We start from the raw sequence: 16,979 nt of genomic DNA, 5'->3' as shown, positions 1-16,979 counted from the left end.
TCTTTCACGAAAGGAGAAAAGAAAAAGGGGCAGGGGGGGGGTCTGGGGGATGGGGGGCAACCCAAGAAAACCCAAATCCAAACCACAAGCTCCCGGACCCCCCCAAAAAAACCAACCTCAAAACTCAGCATCAGTATCAGACAAACCCAAAGAAACCGGAAAAAAAAAACCAAACCAACCCAAAAAAACCAAAACAAACAAAAAAACCCCAAATCACCCCCAACAACAACAAAAAAGGCACCACGGTGGTCTCTTGTCCTGCCCTCTTCCTCTCCCTGTGTAGGGATGGAGCATCGCTGTGCTTTCAGGAAGCTCTTTGTAGAAACTTCCACCATTACAAGCTCCTTTGCCCTCGACAGATGCCTGCACTGGAACCCCTCACGGCTGGGATCAGAGCACACTCAAGTTGGCTCTTCTAAAACCCGGGCTCCTTTTCCCCTTCAGCGTGTTCAGCACACCCTTTACCTCCACGCCGCTGTGCAGCTGGAGCAGCGGGACAGGGACCTTTGCAGCCTGAGCTGCCCTTGTTCCTCTCTGTCCATGCACGGAACACAGTGGGGAGGAGAACGGCAGCAGGGCCCTGCGTGTCCCCGGGCTCAGGTTTTGAGCCGCTTCAGCTCCACGGAGACGCGGGTAAAGTGAAAAACACAAACAGTTTATTAAGGGAAAGTGAAGCGAAGGGGTGAGCTGGGAGGTAAAAAAGGGCATGGGCAGGGCCTGAGGGCTGCAGGGAAGGAGCTGCCAACAGGGAGAGAAATGGCAGGAGCTGCTGCAGCTTGGCACAGGCTCAGCTGAGAGCAGCCAGAGCCATGCCTGGAGCTGCAGGTGGTCCCAACTGGAAATCATCAAAGGAGGCCGGGACAGGTACATCTGGTCCAGGAGACAAACGAAGTTCTGCAGATCTTCTTTGGAATTTCATCTGAATCCATGTGTTCATGCAGGATGGGCTCTCGTCTTCCCTGAGGGCTTGAAGAGCTGGAAGAGAGAGGAACAGAGCCACGGTCAGAAGGCAAATGGAGGGAATCCAAGGAAAGCCTCCTGCCAGGGCCATCCCAGCTGGCTCTCGCCATGGCCAGGAGGGAGCGGGAGACAATGGCTTCGGGCGGAAGGTGCTGGCCACGGATCCGCCACGTGTCCCCAAAAGGTCTCCGGGCTGTGCCCCCGCTGCCCCTGGTGTGCACAGGGAGCAGAGCCCTCGGCAGCCCGGTGACGGATTGTAGCTGCGGGGCTGGGATTTGTAGCTGCTCCCCTGTAGTAAACCCCATAGATTTAGGAAAAGTACCATGGAGAATATGAACAATAGGAATGCTGAAACAGCAAAAGAAAATTCCTGTTTCCCTGTCCTCCGCCCCAAACCTATCTCTGTAACCCTATAAGGCAATGTCATGTTAACCCCTTACCCATTGGTCAAGCTTGGATCCTTTCCAACCCTATAAAAGAAGCATACTGTACCCCATTAGGGGAGAAAGAAGAAGAGCTGAGACCCCTCACGGACCTCCCCAAACAAAGCCATCTACATGGAACAGCCTGCGCCTTCTCCTTCTCCTCTCTCTCCATCTGCTGCAGCCTCAAGCCCGGGGCACCACTACCAAGCAAGCAGAGCTGAAATCCTGAGAGCTTGCAATCACTATAGAGCTGATAACCACCATGCTTGCTAGATGGCAGCCCCGCGGCGTTGGCATGAGCGAGCGAGCTTCGGGCACCCAGTCCCTACCCAGGGACTGAGCTCCTGAGCCCTATTGCTCTGCTTTATGATAACGCCAATCAGAGGCTTTATTAAAGTGGCGGCCCAACGACTTCGGACCCCCCAGAGGCGATATCCGTCGGTTGAGCAACAAAGCCCCCTCTGGAGTTTTCTGTGATTGCCTGTTTGGGAAGTCGCTCCTTCTGTGAAGGGACTTTTCGTTTTAGAAAATCCTATCCCCAGGAGGGTCAGTTCAACACTCAAAACTTACATCTGAACAAGAGAAAGTTCCGAGAAGAACTGACGCAGCAGACCCCTTCCACATATCTTGGACCCCAGGAACTCTAAGTATTAGCTAATATTGCGCGCATAACTTCGAGGCTCCAAAACTTTTTTTTTGGTTTTTTCTGCTGGAAGGGCTAACCATTAACATGGGTACAATTTTTAGTACATTAAAACTAAGTAAAACCGAGAGATATATTTAACTATTTTAGAAATCTTATCTGCTAACAACTTCTCCTTTTCTAAAGGCAAGCTCTCAAAAACTAACCTTAAAAAATTTGTAACTTGGATTATTTCACAATACCCTGATATTGATAAGAAAGCAGTCATTGAAAATTCGTTTTGGGATATGATCAGGAACACAATATATATCTCCCAAACAAACCAGGATTTCTCTGTAACTAACTATTTGCCTTTATTCCATATAATAACTAAAACCGTTGAAAGATTTAACAGAGAAAAGATTTTGTAGTCGGTAACAGACACTTCCTCTTCAAATACTAACAAGATTGACAAGGACTCAGAGGAATGTCACATGCATATGTCACATCGCCCCTTCAGTCCTAAAGTCCCTCTCGCCTCCGTTACTCCTAAAGCAGAGGCTATGTTGCCCACCATGGTTCCCCCTCACATCCTCCACCCCAGCAGGACCGGCGCTGCCCAACTCTGCGGATCCTCTCTTATCTATAAGTCCATACATCCCCCCTACCCCTGGCTCGGCTTCCTCCTTGCTTCTGGTCCTGGGGGTCCCTTTTCCTGCCTCTGCCGCCCCCTCAACCCCTGCGTCGGCTCTGCCCCCCTCTGCTGCGGCCCCCCCCACCCCCGCGCTGGTGTCCCCCACCATCTCTCCCGCCACCGCACCCGCCGCCCCCGCTCCCCTCGTCCCGGCTCCGACTGGCCTGGCTAGCTCAGTTGGTAGAGCAAGGGGACCTCACACAAGTGCAGTGCCACCAACCCACCCCATAACTGCAGCACCCTGGACCGGTCCCACTGCCTGCCTCCCCTCATTCCCCCCATGCCCAGACCCCCACCCCGCCCAGCCCCCCTGCCCCCATCACGTGTCCCCCCAACCCTCCGCCCACCCTCAATGCCACCCGAACGGAATCCCAGACACTCCCCAAAGTGCTACCCCCGCCACCCGGTCCTGTGCGTGCTGTGCTGCCATCCCAGCTCCACTGGCGCCTCCCCCCGGCCAGGTCATGCCATGTCTCCCCCCCAGCCATTGAAACCTTTGAAAAACGCTTCTAAATGAAAAAAGCATAAGTCACGGATAGCAACCCTCCCTCAGTCCTCCTCAGAGGACCAGAGCTCTTGCAGTGAATCTGATTCTGATACAATCCACACGGATCCATGGGCTCTTTCTAAAATAGAAGCGACAAAATTTGGGGACTGGGAGCTGGCACAGAAAATTAATGCTTTCCCAGTAGAATATAAGCAAGGACAGAATGGTGGCAAGTCCACTATAAAGACATGGAAGGCTAATTCGAATAAGGAACTAGTGCAATTAAGAAATACAGCCAAAGAACATGGGCGAAGCTCACATATTTTTAGAAATTTCTTAGAAGCCATGTTCTCAGCACATGTCTTACTTGCCCACGATATAAAAAATATTTCACACTGCCTCCTGTCCCCAGCAGAATATTTGTTATGGGACAGGCATTGGAAAAGACATTTAAAAATATTATCAGATTCATATTCTGCGGATGCTAATAAGACGAATTTTATGGTAGCTCAACTAGCTGGTGAAGGTGACTTACAGAAACCATCAGACCAATTGGAAACCTTGAATAAAGAGGCACTGCAGGACATCGCTCTCGCAGCAAAAACCTCTTTACTTCTCGTGCATGATGAGTCAATGCCAACAATGCATTTTTCTACTATTAAACAAGGGATAGATGAAAGTTTTATCAAATTTGTGGACAGACTTAGAGATGCTCTGGAGAAACAGATAGAGAGCACAGAGGCAAAGAAGGAACTCTTATGTAAACTTGCCTTGTGTAACTCTAATGAAAAATGCAAAGCCATTTTGAGGTCTCTACCCATGGATACAGACCCCACCATAGAGCAAATGCTAGAATGCTGTACACGCCACATGTCCACTGAAAATACAGTGGCCCGAGCAGTTGCTAAAGGTATTGCTGAAGGAGTTTCTGGGGCATATGCAGTAATAGCTTCTAAAGACCAAGCTAAATGTTATCACTGTGGGGATCTTGGACATTACATAAAGGACTGCCCAGAGAGATCACACCCCCGATACCACCGTAACAATTACCAAAGACCCCAGAATCAGCAGCGCTACCAGCAGCGTCCGGGAAACTCCTTGCGCCGCCCGGTCGAGCCCCGGGCGCTGACAACAAATCAAAGGCCACCCAGACCCAACCCCGCACCAACCCAGGACATTCCGGACCACAAGAAGAGGATCCAACCCACAGGGCAACCCAGATGGGAACCCGCCGTCAACTGGTAACTGCTTTGTCCATTGACTTTAATAATGAGAATGTTCACCGTGTTCCCACAGGCAAATATGGGCCAAAAGGTGGTCCTTCGCACATTTTAATTATAGGTGACTCTCTTAATAGCCCAAAGGAGATCTTCGTTGTTCCAGAAGTGCTGACAGTGCAGCCAGGAGAAGAGATTCTCGTCCAGGTATACTGCATAGACTCGCCATTTTTTCTTTCAAAGGGAACTCCAATAGCACAAGCCTTTTTACTCCCAAAGGATCACAGGGAACAGATTCCTCTCAACCCTACAGCTATGTGGGCACAAGTCATGGGACCATCCAAGCCTACCATCGAGTGCAGCCTCACCTGCAAAGGCGAGAAGACCCACCTGCCAGGGATGCTGGACACCGGTGCTGATGTGACCATCATCGCCTGCTCAGAATGGCCAGCACAGTGGGATCTACAACCTGTTGCAGGCATGGTTTCAGGGATTGGCGGAGCTACAGTGTCCATAAGAAGCAAGAACAACATCCTCGTGGAAGGGCCTGAAGGCAAGCTGGCAACCATTCGTCCATTCGTGGTAAGGGCCCCCATCACCCTTTGGGGCAGAGATGTTCTATCCCAGTGGGGAGCTTCCCTACGTATTCCCACTCAGGATTTCTAATCGAGGCCACTGAGCCAAGCGCGCTGCCAGAAACCCCTCGTCTCACCTGGAAAAGTCACAAGCCACTCTGGATTGAACAGTGGCCCCTCAATAAAGCCAAACTGTGCGCCCTAAACACCCTCGTGGAAGAACAGCTCGCAAAAGGCCACATAGTGGAGTCCAACAGCCCTTGGAACTCTCCAGTCTTCATTCTACCAAAGCCTGGGACAAACAGGTGGAGGCTCCTCCATGACCTTCGCAGAATCAACGAGGTCATCGAGGACATGGGCCCTCTCCAGCCTGGCCTGCCCTCCCCATCGATGCTGCCTAGAGACTGGACACTTGCTATCATAGACATTAAGGACTGTTTCTTCAGCATTCCTCTGCACCCTGAGGATGCTCCACGGTTTGCCTTTTCCATTCCCTCTCTTAACAAGGAGGCCCCACTCAAAAGATATCATTGGCGTTATCTTCCTCAAGGCCTGAAAATCTCGCCCACTATTTGCCAGTGGTACGTGGCTCACATTCTGTCTCCCATTCGGAAATCATTCCCCGATGCTATCATCCATCACTATATGGATGACATCCTGGTGTGTGCTTCAGACAAAGCTCACTTGGACAATACAGTTAAAAAGACTATTGAAACCATAGAAAAGGCAGTAATGGAGATTCGTGAGGACAAAATCCAGTACACCAAGCCATGGACTTACCTTGGAGTCCAGATCCGGGAAAGAACCATCATACCTCAGCAGCTCACCATAAATGACGACCCAAAAACCCTCAGGGACTTACACAGCCTTTGCGGATCCATCAACTGGGTACATCCACTGCTAGGAATTACAACAGAGGACCTTGCTCCCTTGTTCAACCTTCTTTGTGGACCTAAGGACCTGGACTCTCCCTGCACTCTCACAGAAGAAGCCAGAGGTGCCATCACCAAAGTCCAGGAAGCCCTGTCTTCACGCAAAGCCCATCGCTTCGAGCCCAGCCTGCCTTTCCAGTTCATCATCCTGGGAAAAGCACCTCAATTCCATGGACTGGTTTTCCAATGGGACTCACAGCTTCGAGACCCTTTGTTGATACTGGAATGGGTCTTTACAAATAGCCAGCCCACAAAGACACTCACCACCTACCAGGAGGTCATAACACATTTAATAAAAAAGGCAAGGACTCACCTTCGCTCTCTTTCAGGTTGTGAGTTTGAATGCATATACTTACCAATAACTCTTACAGACTTTGAGGATTTGATCCAGACCAATGAAAGCCTCCAGTTTGCCCTGGATAGCTACACGGGCCAAACTTCAGTTAGGATCCCAAAACACAAACTTTTTAAGCCTGATGTAACCTTCCATTTGATTCCAAAACAAATCCAAAGTAGAAAACCTCTCAAGGCTCTAACCCTCTTTACAGATGGCTCAGGGTCTTCCCACAAATCGGTGGTTACATGGAGAGACCCCCAAACACAAGATTGGCACTCTGACATACAAATAGTGGAGGGATCTCCACAGATCGCAGAATTAGCAGCTGTTGTCAGAGCCTTTGAAAAGTTTAAAAACGAGCCTTTCAATCTGGTTACAGATTCAGCTTATGTCGCTGGGATAGCGATGAGAGCAGAACATGCTCTTCTCAAAGAGGTCTCTAATCCAAAGTTGTACCAACTGCTCTCTAAATTAATATACCTAATCTCCCACAGAAAGCAACCTTACCATATAATGCATGTGAGGTCACACACAGACCTCCCAGGTTTTGTTGCAGAAGGCAACAGAAAAGCGGATGCATTAGCAATGGCAGCAGAAACTGCTAATGTTCCTAACATCTTTGCCCAGGCAAAGTTGTCACACGCGTTTTTTCATCAAAATATACCTGCCCTTACGAGAATGTTTAAGCTCTCAAAGGATCAGGCAAAGGCTATCGTGGCTACATGTCCGAACTGCCAGAATTATCAGATACCATCCATGGGGACAGGAGTCAATCCCCGAGGTCTGAATAGCTGCCAGCTGTGGCAGACAGATGTAACTCACTTTGCACCTTTTGGAAGGTCAAAATACGTGCATGTATCAGTCAACACATTTTCAGGAGCAGTATTTGCATCATCACATGCAGGAGAAAATACCATGCACACAATAAAACACTTTCTCCTCGCTTTTGCTGCCCTGGGTGTACCAAAAGAGATTAAAACAGATAATGGACCAGCCTACACTTCCTGCAAGTTAAAGGAATTCTTCAATGAATGGGGAATAGCACACAAGACCGGCATACCTGTAAACCCCACAGGACAATCCATTGTGGAAAGGACACATCAAACCCTCAAAAGAGTCCTCGATCAACAGAACAGAGACACGAGAATCACATCTCCAGTGGAAAGACTTTGCAAGGCTCTCTACGTCATCAACTTCCTGAACTGTACAGCATCAGAGCCTGACCCACCAATACTTCGCCACTTTGCAAATACCACCCAAGCAAAGCTCACTGAGAAACCACCTGTGCTCATGAAGGACCCTGAAACACACCAAATTTCTGGGCCTCACCAGTTGATTACCTGGGGTAGAGGATATGCGTGCGTGCTACTACCAGCCGGTCAAGGTGGTACCCAGGAAAAAACATAAAGCCATACCTAGGCACTGAGAACACTACTCCTGCAAACGGGGACAAGAACTCTACTGAGGCAAACACAAGACCACCTCAAAACCAAACCAGCTCTGCCTGGAGATGAAGACGTTGCCAAATACCCACAAACACAAGAACGGACCGCCCCATTACAAGACAGAAGACAAAACTGAAAAGCTAAACAACAGTCTGCTGCATCAGACCATAGATAGCCTTAACACAAAAGTGTTCTCTGAACTATATGTTGTTACACTGGGTTTTTTTTTTGTATTTGAAGAAAGAAAAAAAAAAAAAAACAACAAACCCCTGTTATTCCCTCTCCCTAACCTTTTAAAACCCCTTAACCCTCTACCCACTCCTCTTCCCATAGTGTAGCTTAGAAATTAAAAGAAAAAGGGGGGGAGGAGGGGAACAAGAAAAGAAAAAGGCAGAAAACCCTCTCATCATAAAGATAACAAATTCTGCTTATATTCCCTATCAGAAACCCTATTCCTGCCCAATGATGAAAAATATCTCCGTTGCTGCTGTCCTCATTGCTGCCTGGATGTTCTTCACCGTACCGCGTGCCTTCGGCTGGATTAGCCCACAGCCCAGCCATAATGTTTGGGTAACCTTAGCAAAAACATTAAAACAGGACAACATGTGCTTGTCCATGAGAAGCATTGATAATCCACTTTCCACATGTCTAGTAGGATTCCCTTTGTAGCAGATGACTGGCCTGTCTATAACTCAGAGATCCTCCGCACCACAGGTAAGAGACCCAATGTGGTTGATACCTGGGACGAGTGGACAAAAATTCTGCCAGATGCTCGAGAGGAACCCCAAGAATTAGATCTGTTGGGGTCCTCCAAGGCCACATACTGCGTCGAAGTTTACTTTAGACGTCCAAAAAACAATTGGCCAGAAATTGACCAGAACAAAAACACATATCGAAAAGAGATATCACCAATTAACAAAGCCTGTAACTCTCACGATTGGTGCAATTACACGGCTCGCGTGATTTCTGTGTCCTCTCTCCATCCCAAAGTATTACCCAAGGGAATGTTTCTCATCTGTGGTGACAGAGTATGGGCTGGGATCCCCTCCCGACTCCAGGGAGGTCCCTGTACCCTTGGAAAACTTTCTACCCTTACACCAAACATCACCCTGTTACATAATTGGAAAAAAGAAAGCGAATCAAAATGACAAAAAAGGTCCTACACTGAATTTGATGAAAATTGTGATCCTAAATTATACGATTGGAACAAACCAAAAAAGATTGCTGTCTCCCTGTTCTTACCCTGGGTAGCTGCAGCTGAAGCCCTCGGTGAAATCAATCACCTTGGGTGCTGGCTCAATAAACAAGCTAACGCTACATCTGCAGCCTTGAGTGATCTCTTAAAGGAAGAAGAAACCACAAGACAGGCTTCGCTCCAAAATCGAGCAGCAATCGACTTCCTGCTGCTTGCCCATGGACACGGCTGTGAAGACTTCGAAGGGATGTGCTGCTTCAACCTTTCTTCACGCTTGGAATCCATCCATGCGAACATCCAGAAACTGAAAGATTTTGTGAAGGACTTGAAAGTAGAAAGAATCCCAGATTGGGTCAATGAACTTTTCGGGCAATGGGGATTAACAGGATGGGCTGCATCCTTGTTAAGGGAATGTTGTTGATTCTCCTTGTAGTTGTTATTGTGTTAGCTATGTTCTCGTGCCTTGTTCACTGTTTCAAAAGAACTATAACAAACGCCTTTTTTGTAAAAACAGAAAGTGGAGTTGTAGTAAACCCCATAGATTTAGGAAAAGTACCATGGAGGATATGAACAATAGGAATGCTGAAACAGCAAAAGAAAATTCCTGTTTTTCTGTCCTCCACCCCTTAACCTACCTCTGTAACCCTATAAGGCAATGTCATGTTAACCCCTTACCCATTGGTCAAGCTTGGATCCTTTCCAACCCTATAAAAGAAGCATACTGTACCCCATTAGGGGAGAAAGAAGAAGAGCAGAGACCTTTCACGGACCTCCCCAAATAAAGCCATCTTCGTGGAACAGCCTGCGCCTTCTCCTTCTCCTCTCTCTCCGTCTGCTGCAGCCTCAAGCCCAGGGCACCACTACCTAGCAAGCAGAGCTGAAATCCTGAGAGCTTGCAATCACTATAGAGCTGATAATCACCATGCTTGCTAGATGGCAGCCCCGTGGCATTGGCATGAGCGAGCCAGCTTCGGGCACCCGGTCCCTACCCAGGGACTGAGCTCCTGAGCCCTATTGCTCTGCTTTATGATAAGGCCAAATAAGAGGCTTTATTATTTGGAGACCTCATCTATGGGTGGATGGACCAGCTAGGATTTCCCAGTTGCTGGGAATGGTTCTCCAGGTGCCTGGTGTAAAACAGGGCTCCCCAGCAAGTGCGGATCTGCAAGATGATAAACAATTGTCTTGCTTTGAAGAGAGAGGTGTCTGCTAATGAAGGCAGAAGGCTTCTCTGAAATGGAAAATGGAAATCCTCTCCCTTCAAATGATTCTAATTTAGAAATTCAAATGCTCTCAGTGAAAGATATGGGGATAGGAATGAGCCCGCAGAGCCGGGCAGTTTGCTGATGCTCTGAGCCCTTCCTAAAGATCCTGTGGGGTTGCCTTAGACACCTGCTGCCAGGGATTCCTTCCAGCCTGGGCCACTTGGGCTGGGCTGGGGGCAGCCCCAGGGCAGGCGGCAGTGTGTGCAAGGGCCCTGGCTGGCACGCTGCAGCACGGTCACCGTGCCATGGAACGGAACCCGGTGACCAAGGCCCCTTTGTGACACGTAGGAAATAGAAGCTTGCCTGGCTGCTGGGAGCACACAACGGGGCAGAACAGGACAGAGCAGTGCCGTGAGGAGCCCTCGCACAGCACGCTCGTTCCTGTCTGACCCGCAGCCTTTGCGAAGCCTTATTCCTGCAGCTGAGCTCAAGGCCAGGCCACAGGACTTGGTGACGCGTGGCCTTGCCGAGACTTCTCTTCTGCAGGTGCTCTCGAGGGCAGGGCGTGGGACTTGGTGCCCCAGAGGCATCTCCCATCCCTGCCACCAGCGCCCTCGAGGCCCGACCACAATCGTTGTCAGGAGTCTCCTGTCCTTGTGGCAGGAGCCCTGGAGACCAGAGTGCAGGACTTGCTGTCCTGTAGCCTTGCCGAGGCTTCTGTCTTGAAGGTGCCTTCCAGGCACAACTGCAGGACTTGCTGACTCGGAGCTTTTCTGAGGCATCTCTCCTGCAAGTAGCCACAAATCCAGCCACTAACATGGAGCAGAGACCCCCGAGAGCGCCCAAGGTGGCCTGGGGGAAAGAGGAGGAAGAAGGCCCTGCAGCTGCCCCAGCACAGGAGACCAAAGAGGTGCTGCCAATTGAGCTGCCGCAAGAGGGTGAGTGGTAGAACTGGGCCACAGGCTTGGTGCCTGCAGCCAGCTTGGCGCCTTTGCATCCCATCCCATCCCATCCCATCCCATCCCATCCCATCCCATCCCATCCCATCCCATCCCATCCCATCCCATCCCCTGGGCCATGCCCATGGACAGGACAGAAAAGGGGCCGGGGCCCCACAGGGGCTGTACTCCATCCCCTGGGGCATCCCGGGGCTCTCCCAGCCTGGGCAGCGCAGGGCTGGGCCGTGTTCTCCGGCCTCTCCCACAGCCCCTCAGCTCTGGCTGCACTCGCTCTTTGCCAGGTGCAGCCCTGGAGCGCACACAAGAGCAGGAGCCCGCCCGTGGCCTCTTCCGCAGAACAGCACAGGTACCTGCAGCCATCCCCACCTGGGCTGGGCCTGCTGCAACCGTGCTTGGAGCATTGCCTGCAACATGCCTGGCTTCTTGCCCTTCTCCTACAGCTGGTTTGCAAATTCATGAAGAAAATTCGGGCGGAAGAGACCAGCACCATGGGCACTGGGCTCAGAGCCTATTCGCACATCTTTAAAACCAAGACCAGTGCTGCTCTGCTGGATATGCTCATAGAGGAGGGCTTTTCCAACCCAAAGCAAGTAAGCAGCCTGTGGCCAGGCTTGATCCTCCCAGGAATTGCTTGCTTGCCCAAGCCATGCCTGCTGCTCACTGGAACTCTTGGAGGCCATGGCAGCGTGGTGGCAAGGGAAGCACTTGTCTGGAGAAGCTGGGGACATTCCTCCTTCTGGCAGCTTTCCAAGTCTCCCCATGCCTTCTCCAGGTGCCTGCCATGGTCAGGTACATCCACCAGTGGCTCCTGGCCAATCAGTTTGCTGAGCACAGGCTGAACAGGAGCCTGCTGGATCTGACAGAAGCACAGCCTGCTGACGTAGTCGTGACGCTCCTGCGCGTGGCCCCGTCCTGTGACAGGTATGGGGCCCACGTGCCCAGAGGGGCTCATGGCTCCCCAGCCCATCAACCTGTACAGCCTGGCCCAGGTTGTACAGGTTGTAGCCTGGCCTGACCAACAGAGAGTTCCAGGGCCCTCTGGCTGCTCCCTTTGCCAGCCCTGGCACGTCAGCCCCCGAGCCTGCTGCCATGCTCCCTCGCTGCCCCTCAGGGGCCTGTCCCCACAGGCCTGGGCTGCCTGGCTGCTGCTGGCCAGTGGCATTGGGCAGAGGCAGAGCTGGCAGCCAGCTCAGCTCCCCACGGCTGCCCAGGCCCCGCTGCTGTGTCTGAGACCCCCCTGAGACAGAGCTCTAACCCCACAGAGCTGCTTTCACCATGTGGAAGAGCATCATGTGCTCGCCCAGGACTGCAGAGCCGGCGCTGCTGATACTCCTGCACGTGCTGGGGAGCTGGCCCAAGCACAGCACGTGCACCGCCGATGGGGACCAAACGGGTGTCTTTGTCCTGGCTGTGAGTTTCTCTAACTGGCCTTTGCTGGCCCCAAGGCCACCTCTCCATCCCCCTTCCCTCACTGGATCTCCCTGCCGCAGGCGCTGGCCTGAAACCTGGCCCAGGGGCAGCTCCAGGCCCAGCAGGCCCCGTGCTCCCGCTGTGTCTCTCCGGGCCTCTCCCTGCCAAGCTCGGGCCTTGCCACACGGACGCCTGGGAACTGAGCGCTGTCTCGGGGGGCTTTGTCCTTTGCAGGCAACCGTGGTGATGTGGAAGATCCTCCAGGTGCCATGTGTCCCACATATGGTGACGGTGTATTTTCCCCGCCTCTTTGTGCATCTGCTCTCCCAAGTGTTCTTCAGCACTCTGGATATGCCAGAGGAGGTCGATGCCTTCTGGAAGGGGATATGCCAGGAGGAATACGGCCTTGCCACCAGCCCCAACAGGTGCTCCATCCCACTCCTCCTGTCCCTGCCATGTCCCTGGCCAGGAGCCAGTGCTCCCAGCATGAGCTGGCCTTTGCTGTGCATGCAGGTTTGCAGTGCAGACCCTGAAGTCCCTGCTCTGCCGAATGCAGCACAAGGATGTGGTGGTGGCAATGGAAAGCCATTGTGGCTGGGACACGCTGCTATGTGCTGACACCCACCACTATGCCGTGGCTCTGCTGGCCAGGTGAGAGCCTCTGAAATGTGTGCCCAGGGAGCTCCACAGAGTCCCCGAGTCGTGGGCCAGAGGGCCTTGTCACCGAGGGATGGCCAAGCAGACTGGAAAAGGCTGGCAGAGGAGGGTGCCCAGAAGAGCTGCCTCCCAAATAGCCCAGGGCCTCTTGCAGGATGCTGGGGAAAGAGCAGAGCTCTGGGAGTCAGTCCTGGCAGAGGTTTGTCCCCCTGGCCCACAGCCTTGGCTCCTTTTTCTCCTGCCAGGGAGATGTGCTGTGTCTCCGTCCCCTCGTGCTCCCGGATCGCTCGCTACCTGCTGCGGCTGCTCAGCACACAGGAGCCACGCTGGCAGCTGCCCGCCCTGGCCTTCCTTGTGGAGGTGAGCCTGATGGCCAGCGCCGCCTGGCTGAGCTGCCTGCCAGCTCTCTGCCCTCTCGCAGCCGCAGCTGCCTGGGACGGTGCCCGCGCCCTGTGCTGCTGCCTGGGCCCAGCCCTGTGCGGCTCCAGGCTCCTGCCGGCCGGCTCCCCTGTCACTGGCCTGTGCCTTTCAGGTCCTCCAGTTCCTGGACTTGAGTGAACGTGGTGCTAAAAGAGTCCTGCAAATCTTGTCAAGGCAGCTGCAGAGCCAGTGCAGAGAGAGGCGTCGCCTGGTGCTCAGGGCCCTTCTTGAGCTCATTGAGGACCCTTCATGGTGAGAAGGGGGCAGGGGCTGAGGCTGAGCTGGGCAATGCAGTCGCTTGGGCTTGGCAGGGCTTTGGGCGCTGGGGCAGATGCTCCCAGCTCTCCTGCCTCCCACTTCAGCTGCTCCAGTGCTTGGCGACAGGCCTTTGGCCTCTGGGCCCTGTGGCAGCAGGATGGCATTTCACAAACTTGTGTTCTGCACAGACCAAAAAAATGTGGAGCCTGACTGAAAGTCTTGTGCAGTTCCTGTGGGATGCAGATGGAGAGATAGTTTTCATGACAGTCATGCTACTCAGCTTTATCATCTTGGACAATGACACGCTGATGCCCGGCCCCATTACACTGCAGCTGCTTGAGGCGCTCCTGCCACTCTTTGACCACGTAAGGCTCACTGCCCCCAGCCACGCCCACTGGCTGCTGCCTGCACACTGTGTCCTGTGCATTTGCAGGCCTGCGCCAAGCTGAGCCCCGTGCAGCCGCAATGCTGAGCTCTTGTCTTCTTGCTTCCATCCAGAACAATTGGCAGGTTCAGCTGATCTCCATCCTGCTCTTCCAAACGTTGGTGACTCTTCCACCGGAAAGGGAAAAAAAGGCCCTGAAGACACCCCTGTGCCAGAGCCTGCTGCCCCTCTTCTTCCACTGCCATGATGGCAATCGGCTTGTGGCACAGGTGAGGACTCGTGGGCTGCTGCTATCTCCCTGGCAGGGGGCTCGGCTGCCTCCTGGCCTGGCGCCTGCCGGGCTGCAGCCTCCTGCAGGCCATGGCACAGGGACGCAGCTCCTGCACCCTGGGCTGTGGGGCCATCTCCGCGTCTCTGCTGCTCTCCAGGCTTCTGGGAAAACGCTGCTTTGTGTGGCCAAGTTCCTGAAGAGGAGGGATCTTGAAAGACTGGTGAAGAGCCAGAATCTGTGGAAGTTCAGCGAGTGCCTGGTAAGGAGGGCCTGCAAGCCCCAGCCTCAGCCCAGAGAAGCCCCCTGAGCGCGGTGCAGGCAGCGCCCAGCCCAGGGGCTGAGCCCGCGCCAAGCCTTCCCTCCTGCCCGCTCTCTCCAGCTGGCAGAGGACAGCAGCAGAGCAGCCGAGCACCTGCGCCAGGCCCTGCGCTACCTGCGGAGCCCACAGGAGCCCCTGCGAGAGGCGGCCATCAGGTTCATGGGTGAGCCACGAGCCCGGGCTCCCTCCCCGGCCCGGCCCACCGCAGCTCAGCCCCAGCCCCGCCTGCTGCCCCGGCAGCGCCGGCCGGGCCCGGCGCCGTGGAGCCCCGCCCGGCCCGGGCATTGCTGCTGCCGTCCTCTGGCAGCTGTGCCCTCGGGCGGCAGCATGCGGCAAGGGCCGGGCTGAGCCCTGCCGGGCCAGCAGCCCGTGTGGCCACAGCGCCGGCAGCGCCGCTGACAGGGAGCTGTGCCACTGGCGCCGTGACAGGCTCTGTGTTCACAGGCATGGCTGCGCGGCACCTGAGGGGGAAGAAGGAAGAGCTCCGGCTCCTCTGCAGCGGTGAGTGAGGCCAGCGGGCTGCCGGGGGAGCTGCAAGCCCTGCCCCAGCTGCCGAGGGCTCTGCTCCCTGTGCGCACCAGGGGTGGCGTGGGCAGAGCACACAGAGATTTCAGGGCCACCCGGGGGATTCGTGGCCAGCAGTTTTGGGCTGGTCCCCTTGCTCCCTGCTCCCTCCTGGCCATGGCTAGAGCCGGCTGCCATGGCCCTGCCAGGGGGCTCTCCTCGGCTCCCCGCAGATGCGGCATCTGACCATGGCTCTGTCCCTCTCTCTTTCAGCCCTTCAGCACCTGACAGAGGACACCAGCAGTGCCGTGTCAGACGTGGCACTTGCAACATTGGATGTCCTCCAGGCACTGCAGAGTGAGCCATATTCCATCTTCCAGAGGCTGCAAGATCAGCTCCGCAGGGCATGGAGGACTCGGCCTCGTCTCTCCAGGCTCGGCTGGCTGCGCTGCTGCAGCTCTGCAGAGAGCTGATGCCAGAGGCTCTGTCTGCTGGGACCACCTGAGCCAGGGGGAATTTTCTATTTCTTTCAGATTGTTCTTTTCTTCTTTTTGGTTTTTCTTTAGTATATCAATATAGAGTTTGTTACAATACACAGACTCCCAGGAGCTTTCTTTTGCTACCCAGGCTCTGCAGGGCTTAGGGGAAGAGGGGGACAAGGGTGCCTGGGCTGGGCCAGCTGCCCAGGCGTGCAGTGTTGCAGGGAAAATGGCCAGAAGCCCCTTGGCCTTTGGTGGTTCTGCTGAAGCCTTTGTGCTGGTGACAGAGCGGCTGGGCAGGGCCCAGAGCTGCGGGGATCCCTGTGAGAGCAGTGCCTGGAGATGGCCACAAGCCCTGTGCCAGGCAGGAAGCGCCCTCTGTGTCCTCCTGCCCGTCTGCTGCTGGCTGCATTGCTGAGGGCTCCCGGCTGCCTCTGGATGGGGCTCCTCTGGAGCTGCTGTGGGGCTGCGGCGCTGCTGCCGGGCAGCTTGGCCGGGCTGGGGCAGCCCCTGAGGGGATGGGGCCATGAAGGGATGAGGGGCTGGGAAGCCCTGACAGGACACGGCAGTGGGAAGGCACAAGGGGGATGTGTGAAGGAGTGGGTGGCTGTACCGTTGGCTGGTGGGGAATTGGGTTGGAGACAGAGAGAGCACTCACCCCGATGTTCATGTGGCAAACAGAGAGCGTTTATTCTCAAGCCCTTCCTTCTAAAGGGCCTTTGAAAAACCCCGCCTGGATAATTTCATTGCTCTGATCTCTATGCCTTGTCAGATTCTGGCCAGTGAAAAGCTCCAGCCCTGGGTGAGATGTGACTGGGCGAGGCCCCTGGCAGTCAAACCAGGGCTGGTGCATTCACACAGCACGAGCCAGCCTGCACTGTGACACACGGCAACAGAGTGCAAGGCACAGCTCCGGGTGCTCCCCAGGAACCTCAGCTCTGGGAGCGCTGTCTGCCCCAAGCTCCAGGGGCTGCAGTGCGAGCCCGGCTGGGCTCTGCCCTGGGGCCATCCTGCAGGGACAGCTGGACACAGGGAGCACTCCCTGTGACTGTGGTCACAAGGGTTTTCAGGATGAAGAAGAGACGAGAATGTTGACTCCATGATCAGAAGGCTTGATTTATTATTTTATGATATATGTTACATTAAGACTATACTAAAAAGCAATAGAAAGGAAAGGTTTCTTGAGAAGCTAGCTAAGCTAAGAATAGAAAAGAATGAATAAC

Source organism: Agelaius phoeniceus, chromosome 7 (genome assembly GCF_051311805.1).
Source record: "Agelaius phoeniceus isolate bAgePho1 chromosome 7, bAgePho1.hap1, whole genome shotgun sequence".
Lineage (NCBI taxonomy): Eukaryota > Metazoa > Chordata > Aves > Passeriformes > Icteridae > Agelaius > Agelaius phoeniceus.
The sequence above is the reverse complement of the archived record's forward strand: the minus strand, read 5'-3'. Positions refer to the sequence as shown.